Source organism: Epinephelus moara, chromosome 24 (assembly GCF_006386435.1).
Source record: "Epinephelus moara isolate mb chromosome 24, YSFRI_EMoa_1.0, whole genome shotgun sequence".
NCBI lineage: Eukaryota > Metazoa > Chordata > Actinopteri > Perciformes > Serranidae > Epinephelus > Epinephelus moara.
In genome coordinates, this window is record NC_065529.1 from 16586073 (window position 1) to 16597696 (window position 11624).

Genomic DNA, 11624 nt, shown 5'->3' on the forward strand with positions numbered 1-11624 from the left:
TGACCAGACGCACACACACACACAGAGTGTAAAGTGTTTGGCCTCTCTTCACTTTTCTTTTCATGTTGCTGGTTTTGTAATGTGTCCTTGTGTTAGCCTGGCCTTTCTGTGCTTTTATATTTGCTGCATGCATCATTCTTAGATATTTCCTCTATATTTCTACTCGGTCTGCCTGCCTTATTTCCCCCTCCCCAACATTTTCTATACCATTTAACTGATATGAACTTGTGTGAAGGTCTCACCTGTCAGCCCATCCAACATCAACTCCTGCGTGAAGAACATGATTAAACACACTTACACACATGCTGTTGCTTGTTTCTCTTTCTGACCCTGTTTATCTGATTTAATTCCCCAGTCTTTGTTTTATTAATGAGACTCATTCGACTACAGATGTATTCTTTGTGCATCCTAAATCATATTATGTGTGATGGAGCAGCTTTTGGAGCAGGGGAAAGTCAGCTGGGAGATTATTAACAACAGTTACAACAAAATGTTGCTGTGTTTCTTTTAAGTGTAGCAATGTCTTATAAGATTTAGTTGTACCCATTGGTTGTTGTGCACACACACACACACACACACATACACACACACATGCGCACGCACGCACGCACGCACTCCCAGACACACGCTTTTCTTAACCCCTTTTTTCATTATTGGGAGGGCCTGTCCTACTGCCTGTAGCCACCTGCAAATTACAATTTAGTACTCCAAGAGTTAAGACTGTGTTCTTTCAGCCCATTGTGTGTGTGTATTTGTGTTTGTGAGTCTGTGTGTGTGTGTTTGTGTGTATGTGTGTGTCAGGGGGAGGGGTAGAGAGAGAGTCTGGTAGAAAACCTTTAATCCGGGTGCTGTCAGGCCCAAACCCGGCTTGACGTCCCATTGATGTGGAACAGAACAAAACACAGGGCCCCTTGCTAAGCTCCCACTGCCTCACTCGCGCGCGTGCACACACATACACACACAAACGCACACACACACATACACACACGCACTGGGCCCCTCTCTAAAGCCCCTAGCCTGGGCCCCTGCTCCCTAACTGGGAAGGGCATTCCTCAGCCTATGCACACGCGTGTGCATACGCAAACTCACTTACTCTCTTTCTCACACACGCACACACACACACACACACACACACACACACACACACACACACACACTGAACTGGAAGAACACAATCTTAACTCTTTAAGTGCTGTGTTGTAATTCGCAGGTAGTAAGAGTGTGAAGGTCTGCCCCTCTCTCCTATAGGGTATGTGTCCACTCACTCCCATACATAAACCTGAGTGTGTATGTGTGACTGTGTGTTTGAGGGATGTGGGGAGTGTATCAGCCAACAATCTCTTTGATTTGTACACAACTGTCCACACTACACACACACACTCACACATTTATTATTATTTATATAAGTTTGTGAGATGCTTGGATACAGTTAACAGGAGCCAGATGCTCCAGTGCGTGTTGGCAGCAATGGAAGTGTGTATCCGTGGTGACAACAAACAGTTATTATTGTCCTGCTGTTTGGACAGCTCCCAGCCCGCAGCAGCATCTCTGTTTATTATTAGCTTAAAGAAAGAGAAACAGAAAGAAGGAGACAGAAAACAGAGAGAAGGGGAAGGCGAGTGGCAGATGCATGTCGGAGCGGAAACAAAAAGCGTCTGATATTAGAATAAACATGTGTTTTAGCTAATGGCCTGGAACTGTCTGGGATATCAATGTTTATTTGGCTGTCCTTCTTTTGTTGGCCAGCAGGTGGAGGTGTGGGCAGCAGTCAGTCATGCAGCAGAACATCACTGCTCCAACTTTGACCCAACATTGGCCTTGAGGTTGAAGCATTGTAGTTCATCAGTTCAGTTTCAGTCTGTCCCACCAGAGCTGAGGTGGTCCTGAGTGGTTCAGTTTCAGGTTTGAGGTGGCTGCCATGAGTTCTCACTCTGCAGCTCAACACTTAAAATAACTACCAGGACATAAGGGAGCCACACACCTACTGTATGGAAACCATTCCCACCTGTGACCAAACACACCCACTCACACCTACGTGGCCAGCTTGTTTCCCTCTTCACCTTCTCCCGGACTAAACTCGCCCCTCGGTTTCCGCTGTTAAATTACAGAGATCTTTATTCCCCCACGCTGGAATTCTGCCGCTTCCGTTTTGGAATGTCAGAACTCCGAGTGAGCCGTTTGTTTGGTCCGGGCTGCGGTCCAGAGAGGCCTGAGCGAGTCCCAACCAAAATGTTTTTATTGACGGGCGAAAGCAGCCGGGCCGACAGCACCGATTGGCTGTAATTGGTCGGCAAGGCAGTGTTGTGTTTGAACTACCCTATGTAAAGTGGCAGCCTTTAAAAGCGCACACACACACACATACGCCCACCCCTGTTTCTCCCCTCCCGCCGCTTTAAGAGAAGCCAGATGGGCCACGGGGAAGCAATCACCCCTCTATTTGTCTTGGTGCTGATCAGGTTAGTGAAGTGTTCTCAGGCCTGGCCAGGAGTCTACACACTGCTGCCTGTTGTCCCTGTAGCTGACTGCACTGCACGGCTCCAGCCAACTGGCCCGGTCAGACTGCTCTGGGACTGTCTAAACAGCAGTACCGTGAGTGGGAGAGATGCTCTATCACTAGTACAGGGGCAGTAAAGGGCAGAAGTAATGATTTCTGTCTGTTGCTGTCTCATTGTGGATGTTTGATGACCGGACTAGGGATGTCAGTTTTTGTTAGTTTTGCTTCCAATAGCCCAAAACTCATTAAACAGTCACAAACTGCTTAATTTGTAAGAAAAAAACATGCAAAATGATGTCAAATACAAGATGCCTTTCCTCTTAGTCCGGCGCCTTTTTGACTCAATGAGCTTTAGCACTGCATTTCAAAGCACCATCCATTTAGAGGTGGTGAAATTTTAATGTTTTGTGATGTAGTTGTCTTGCTTTTTATTTTATTCTCCCTTGGCTTTGCTGACAGACAGCTGGTTTGCTGAGTTAACATGTGGAAACATAGCACCCTAAGCCCACCCTCTGGTCTTGACTCCTTAGCCTTTGCCGCTCTGCACTGCACACCACCCAGGTTGGGTGGCAGTTAGCTGGTGGTGCCGCTCATTCGCACTTACCACTGGTTGCTGTGGAAACATGTTAGCCATCATCCAGTCTCCCCTCAGATAGTCCCGGTGAGTAAGCTTTTCCCCTTTAGCATTGTTAATTATGTTAGCACCACTAGCCATGCTGACACTGCTAAAGGTGCTAAAAGAGCTAACTGTAATAACATAGTTAACAATGCCAAAGGGGGTGTTAAAATTGAGCCGCTTAATCACTGGGGTGACCTATGGGGAGACCGGAGGGTGAGCATAATTTTTCCATAGCAACACTATTGGATCATGATTGCGTAATTAGCAGTAACCGCCGAATGAGCGACACTGCTAGCGAGCTCCCACCAGACCCACGTGTAGGCCCCTAGGAACGCTGCCCAGCCTTGCAGTCAATTTTTTTCCCAGTGGCCACTTGCAATATTGCAGTGAAAAAATTCCCTGCTGCCCGAAAAACATTTTCCCCAAAGGCCATCGTTATGACAGAGACGTCTGTAACACTGTTGACAGGTCACCTCAAACTGCAAACAAGGTCAGTTATGATTCTTTCTACTGTGAATATTTTATCCATGGAGGTTTTATATTTGTGAAACTTCTTTAGGGCTGAGAAAAGTGATTTAAAAATCTTTGACGTCACATCACAATGTAAAGTCTATGAGCTGAGCAGAAACTGGCGGGCATGGCCAGCAGGATATCCTAGGCCACATACCCAGGAAATACTCCCAGAAGCGAGAAACTTTTTTTTGGTGTATGCGCCAGGTGAGCAACTCTATTGAAGTGAATAGGCGCCATTTTGGGATCTGGTCTTAGGCCTGGTATACATCTTTGCCCAGGCGATGCACATTGTAGTAAACTGAAGAGCAGCAAATAGACCTATAGGCCGACATACGTAAAAAAGTCAAAATTATTCTTGGCGGTTAACCAGTTATCGGTTTACTGGTTAATAGTTAACCGCTGACATCTCTAGACTGGGCCCAGTTGAACACCAGCTTTCTACCTACTACAGAGTGCTAAGTAGCTGACTGAGCTAATGTATAAGTATGAAGGTCAGCAAGGAAAGCTGGTAGCTAACATCTTTCATCTGTTGATATGGACGCCACCATTTAGGGCTGGGTCAATGGATGGGAGGTGTGGAGACAGCAGTGTGTGTGTGTGTGTGTGTGTGTGTGTGTGTGTGTGTGTGTGTTTGTGGAGAACATTCCAGCCATTGAACACACACATGGTTTGGTTTAGAGCGATGAAATGAGCACCAGACACAGAGCAGTGACAGTGAACGAAAGCCTCAATGATGCATGTACACACACACACACACGTACGCGCAGCCCTGACTGCACGGGTTAATGGAGTGACGGAATCCAGAAGGAATTTACTCAAGGACTCAGGGAGTGAACTATTAGGTAGCCTCTAAACTGCCCTGCAGAAACTCCGAGAGCGCTGCTCAGTTTTCCCACATTGTGACGCACCTACAGCCTCTTAACGAGGGCAATACAGGATGAAAGAGCTGTGTGTGTAGAAAAGTGAGACGGCATTATCAAAAAGACAAAAAGATGGTCAAAGGGGAGGACGCAGAGGCAAAAAAACTGCACCGGGGCAGAGCAGCAGCATCAGGAAGACTCCTTGGCAGTGCAACCTGATCTCTCCCAGACTCGCACACCCTCTGATTGGCTGGCCCTCCCATGAACCCTGACCCTTGACTTTGTCTGGGACTTGTGACCTTGAGTGAAGTACAGGCAGAGCGCCGCGTCTCCTCCCCGAGACTCTCGCCTGTGCTCTTTCTCGGCTCTCTCTCCCCTGGCTTTTCCCCTCTGCCCATACGTCTCCAGCGAGAGAGGGTCGGCGGGGAGGAGATGGAGAGCAGAAATGTCAGCGAGACATTAAACAGAGTGCGTCTGTGTGTGCTCTCATAGTCCAACCTGTCTGATTTCCCTCTCCTCCATCCCCCCCCCCTTCCTCCTCCCCACGTCTCCTCTATATATGCTTCTCCACAGAGTAATAAATTCATCCTCTCTTCTCCAAATCTCCAAATCTCTTTGTCTTTTTTGCTCCATCAACACCCTTATCAGTTTTTTTGCAGATCTTTTCTGCCTCCCTTTGCACTCATATGGTTTATTACACCCTGTGTCAAGGCTAGTACCACCAGTAATTCAAATAAATCGGCTGTATTTGAGTCCTGTTTGGCAACACACCGTGGCTTGAAAGGAAAATACCAACCATAGAAGAAGTTGCATATAACCTTGAATGGATTAACTGATCAAGTTACTCATAAAAAAACAGTGTCATAATAGTTTATAATTATAAATGAATAAAAACGCAGATCATTAGGAAAGCATTCCTTGAAACTATTTTAAAGGAATAGTTCATGCAGACCTGTTATGTGCCCTGCAGTGAGGTCTTGCACCTTAGCATTTTTGCCTGGATGTGTGCACACTTGGTCCCACTGTCCCTTGATGTAAAGTATCACTACTGAAAAAATGAACCTCGGTGCAGTGAAGTCTGTTTCATTTCAACCTTTGATTTGACCTTAATTTTGCTGGTAGCCATGAAAACTAAATCAGAATTTAGTATAATTGCTTTTTATGTTACCCGCTACAATGACAGCCAGAATGAACCTTTAGACTTTTATATCCACTGTAAAATCAGACAAATTGTGGAACTCTGAACCTATGTTTCAGGTCAGTGTCAGCATGTGATGTCTGATTTTTCAAATGCAAACCAACTAGGATTTAATAGAAGTGATATTACTAACTATGCTGTGGTGGAGATGTTTCAAATTTCATGATCAAAGCTCTGAATAGCCGCCGCTGAAGCATCATCACCATTTATTTGCTCCATGAAATGAGAATGAATTTATGAAATAGTGTGTATTGGTGTGTGTGTGTGCTGTGAGACTAAAGGATGCTGTAATCTGCGAGTGTGTGTGTGTGTATTAAGTGTGTGTGATTTCAAGACGATGTTTTTGTATTGGTACATCTTAAATGAATATGCACAATGTCATGTCACTGACCAGACGCACACACACACACAGAGTGTAAAGTGTTTGGCCTCTCTTCACTTTTCTTTTCATGTTGCTGGTTTTGTAATGTGTCCTTGTGTTAGCCTGGCCTTTCTGTGCTTTTATATTTGCTGCATGCATCATTCTTAGATATTTCCTCTATATTTCTACTCGGTCTGCCTGCCTTATTTCCCCCTCCCCAACATTTTCTATACCATTTAACTGATATGAACTTGTGTGAAGGTCTCACCTGCCAGCCCATCCAACATCAACTCCTGCGTGAAGAACATGATTAAACATACTTGCATTCATGCTGTTGCTTGTTTCTCTTTCTGCCCGTTTATCTGATTTAATTCCCCAGTCTTTGTTTTATTAATGAGACTCATTCGACTACAGATGTATTCTTTGTGCATCCTAAATCATATTATGTGTGATGGAGCAGCTTTTGGAGCAGGGGAAAGTCAGCTGGGAGATTATTAACGAAAAATTAAACAAAATAATGCTGTGTTTCTTTTATTAGTGTAGCAATGCCTTTTAAGGTTTAGTTGTGCCTGTTTGTTGCGGTGCACACACACACACACACACACACACACACACACATGCTCACACGCATACATACAAATGGGTGACAAATTAAAGGAAAACCAGCATATAGTGTCTTAGTATGGAGTCAGTGGATACAACATTTTGGGAATTATGCTTATTCTCTTTCTTGCAGACATCAATACCACTCTCATGCCTGTACAGTAAATATGAAGCTGAGCTGAGCACAAGCAGACGGGAACAACCTTGGCTCTAACAAAATGTGCCCACTGGTACATCAATAGATCACTCACTAATCAACAATTTATTTCTCATTTGTTTAATTCATACATAGGCTATGAGCCTATTATGGACTATTTCTTGGTAACAATATCTTCCTTAGCTCTTGTTGTACCTATAGACTGTATAAAATAATGGAAGTAACTACCGTGATGTCACCCACATGGGCGGTATGTGGATTTCCTTTCTGAAGCCCTGAGTTCAGCATTTTGGCCGTCGCCATCTTGGATTTTTGGAGCCAGAAGTGACCATATTCTGACAAGATGCTGGAGAGTGAGGTGGGTGTGACTGAATAAAATGTAAAAAGGTGACTTATAAACATTTATTACTCTTAAACCTGTTTTAATCTAAATAAATGCATTTCAATCAGGAGTGACTCGTTTTTTATTTTTGGATTACGTCAGAAAATGAGCTCTGTGGCTAACACAAGTTTATGATACTTACAGGTTTTGTTCAGCGAGATAATCTTCACATATGAACACCTTTCATACCACATTTGAAGCTTAAATGTGATCGCCAGAAGTAAAAAGCTAACGTTAGGCTTTAACAGACTACATGACTACTCCACGGTCGCATGACTCTTGACGTCACCGCCACTAAGCTTTCAACTGATTTCGGCCGCTTTATTTTAAAAACATTGTATAATGGGGAAATCGGACTGTTTAAGCTAAATAAGAAGCTGTAATGGCGGACTGCCAGCACTCTCGCCTGTGATGACGTTTAATGTCCCCGACAGGGTTTGTAGTCGTATTGAGCAACTTGTTAGCAACCGCCTTTTTTACGACACGTAAAAGCTACAAAATTCACAAGTAGGGTATTTACTGACGTGTTTTATGTCGTAGAACAAAACCTGAAACTCGCCTTAGCTTTTGTTAACCACATACCTTATTTGAGGCATTTACGAAAATCCCATTCAAAAAACGTATTGACTTTTAGACAAGAGAACCGGAAGTGCTAAAAGTGCTAACGGAGTTCCGGGTTTACTGGCACACTCTATAGGGAAAACCTTCCGTGGTCTGGACGCTGGTGGTGGTAGAGGTGATGAAGATGAGATATGGAGAAGATGAGAAGTGCTGATCGTCTGGATGAGTAGAGGAATGAGCCTTTGTTGAGCTTGTCCTGGACTCTGGATACGATGGCTGGAGGTGAACAGGGTGGAGGAGGGTGTGAAGATGATGGCTGACAGCGGCAGAGGTGAGAGCAGATTTAAAATTTTGCAGTGGCATCCTGATTGGCTGATAGAGATTGTGGCAAAGTTTGATTGGATAACTAGAAGAGTGAACATCCATAGTCAGCTGATTAGAGGAAGCAGTGGGAGTGGGATGGAGAGAATTGTGAATGGATGAGCAGCACAAAGAAAGTCTTCCTGATTGAACTTACGCTGAGCTTGTTTGTAGAATCTATAGGCAGTGGTGCAAGATGTAGGGATTGGAAGCGCTGTGGTTCCTGCTGTAGCAGTGAGGAGTGTACATTTGAGCATTGGCCAAAATGCAATCTCAGAACTCACTCGCTAACATCTGACAAAGATTTTGCTTTTTATTATCTTTTCTTTAAAATTTCTCTCATTCATATGCAGATATCTGTTTAAAGAGATTAGCTGAAATGCTCGTCACGTGAAACAGGAAGTGTTGTCCTGGATACCTGTTGGTTACACCACAATCCCCAAAATGCTGGCTGTTTTCTCAAGAGGCTCATCATCGTCAGAACTATAGTGTCAGATGATGATGAGCTCTACGATTGCCCCTGTTTCCAGTATTTATGCTAAGCTAAGCTAACTAGCAGATGGTGATAGCTTCATTCCAGTTCAAATATGAGAGCGATATCAATCTTCTCATATAACTCTTTGCAAGAAAGAGAATAAGTGTACTCCAAAAATGGGTTAAAGACAGGACTAATCTCTCCTCTCCTCTCCTCTCCTCTCCTCTCCTCTCCTCGTACACCTGTGGACACACATGTCCACGTGCCCACATGTAGCCTTGGCAGACACACACAGAAGTCTCTCTGTGCTGTCCCAGTGCAGAACATGGCAGGAGAGCTCAACCGAGCACAGCCGAGTGGTGTTTATTTTATTGGATGTTTATTTCGCTCTGTAAAACATGCCACTCAGGGACCTTGCGAGGCGATGCACTCAAACTCTTCTCTCTCGCGCTCTCTCTCTCTCTCTCTCTCTCTCTCTCTCTCTCTCTCTCTCTCTCCTGTCTCTCTCTCCCAGTGTAAACAGTGTGTATATCGGGAGTGTTTCCTTCACTTGTCTGTGTAGAAGTGTAATCCATCCAGTCAGACACTGTAAACAACATCTCTACGTGTTTATAAATACTGCCCAACCACTCTAATGAATTTATGGTAATGCCTTGTTCTACTGCTTCTGCTGTGTGTATGAGTTTGTGTGTGCGCGCGTGTGTGCACGTATCACTACTCTGCTAAAGAGTACTGCGCACATTTTTACTGGTTTCTGATGTTTCTGGAGGGGGTTTTATTTCCTGGTGTGTACAGCCTGGTTAAAAGCTTAAAACCTGTCACAGCAGCAAGCAGTGACTGACTGATATGAACCAACGTGCCTCAGTACGAAGTCCATTAGCAAAGCAACTCTGTTTCATTCCATTTACCTCGCTTCAACTCACCACAGCTAGATCTGATCTCTTAATAATGAAGTATATGTGTTATATTTCTTGTAGGAGTTTGTTCCATTGATTTTGACTTTGATGATTTTTTAAACACATGGCGGAGACAGCCGCTGCCACTGGAAATGTGAGCACATTATTAAACTTGCCATTAATTTGTTGGAGTCTTATTTCACCACATTTCATTGTTTGTGAAAAAAACAGAGACATTAAACTTCATTTCCAGTGTTGGAAACACATTGAAGGGCAAACCAAAGTATTACTCATTGGATAAGTAGTGGTGACTGGACCGATTTTTATTTGCCCTTTACAATGTTTTTCAGTCCGTTATGTTGCACTTTGAAACGTAACTGTGACCAAGTGTTCCAGCTTAAACAGATGGTTTTCCTGTTGTCATGTTTTGATGTTAACAGTTTGAAATTACGTTGAACAAATTGCAGCTTTAGCGTCTCACTGGCAGCCACGCTGCTCTCTCATGTGGGGCACTTTGTGTTTTTCATGGCCATTATTATACAATATCAGTTGGTTAGACATGGCAAATATCACTGTCTCCTCCATTTTGGCTCAGCTGGAAAAGTACAGCCAATGACAATCAAGTGGGCCAGCCACACATCCTTCTTTGCTATAGGTTAAGGGTGCGACATCGCCAGTCAGAGTTCACCAGTGTTGAAATGAATGTGATGCAAAGCCATGAGTTTGTGTTGCCACTGGAAGTAAATGTTTCATTCGCCCTTTCGCTCACACTGAATGGGAGCAAATGGATAGCAAATATTCCCCAGTGTTAATTTCATGCATGTGTGACCGTGCCCTTTGACCTCTTTTTTATCACATTACCAAAGGTCAGCACTTGGGTCATGTGATGACACCTGAGCCGACTCCATTTGCTGATTAAAATCATGAGAAGTTGAGAAAAACTGGCAGGTGGACCTTTGAGCTGGACACGATAAACGACACACTGTGCATTTGCATTCAAGTGACAAAGCCCTCTAGTGGCTTCAAGACTGAAGACTCTTTTATCAGCAGCAAAGAAAGATGAACTGGAAGCCAGAAAGTCCTTTAAATTTGTTATTTTTATTCACTCTCACTGCTCTCGTAGGGCAGTTTCAGGCCGTCAAAGCACCAGTAACACATCCATTCAAATGGGAAATAATGCAAGATAATGTGATGTGTCACACACCTGTAATTCCCTCATGCAGCGACACATGCATTCCCCCTTGAAGGTTTTTTAAAAAAAATCATATTAAATTACATTACATTTTTCAGGTAGAGTTTGCCTTTTTATTAGGAGATGGGTGCGCACAACATACTGATACAGTCAATTACAAATTCATTCATAACTTTTTGTACAGGCCCAGTTGAATAGTGCAATAATAATGTGAGGTTACCAGTGTGCCGCAGCATACCATTTGAGAACCACTGCCATTACCCTCTCAATATGACAAGTCCATGGGAAAATGGAAGTGCAAAGAGGATACCCTGTTCATGTGATCAGTTACTTGTCATGTCAATGTAGAGTCCCTCCTTTCACAACTAAATGGAAATAAATGGTTTTATGACACTGCCTTGTAGCCAGATGGAGACAAGGTAATTCTTGTCATATGGCTACACCATGCAGCAGAACAGTGTCTCTTAAGCTATATATATATATACATATGGGTTTATTACTTATTTATTTAATTGGGTGGTAAATAGACTGGGGCTGGTTGTATATTAGTTGTGAATAAATTTGGGAATTTGTTCAAATAATATATGAGTTAAAAGATGAAATGTAAGAAAGGGGTAGGGATGTATTAGTTTTACTTCTACCCACTCCTTTTTGGGCACTGTATTATTTGTTTGTTTTTATGTTTTTTTATTTTTGGTTCAAAATAAGGTAATCTATCTATCTATCTATCTATCTATCTATCTATCTATCTATCTATCTACACAGTTTCCTCCAGTCTATGGTTTCGTCAGAAGAGTGAAACAGCGCCCCCTTTGTTTTTATGTCAGGTCAATGTTAGACATGATAGTGTAGTTTGAGCGTGGAGGGCAGAAAGGTGAAGTGGCATCCTTTGAATTAAAAGTAGTTTCAGTCACAGTGAAAAATGAATACGTTCACCGTCATGTCACTGTGAG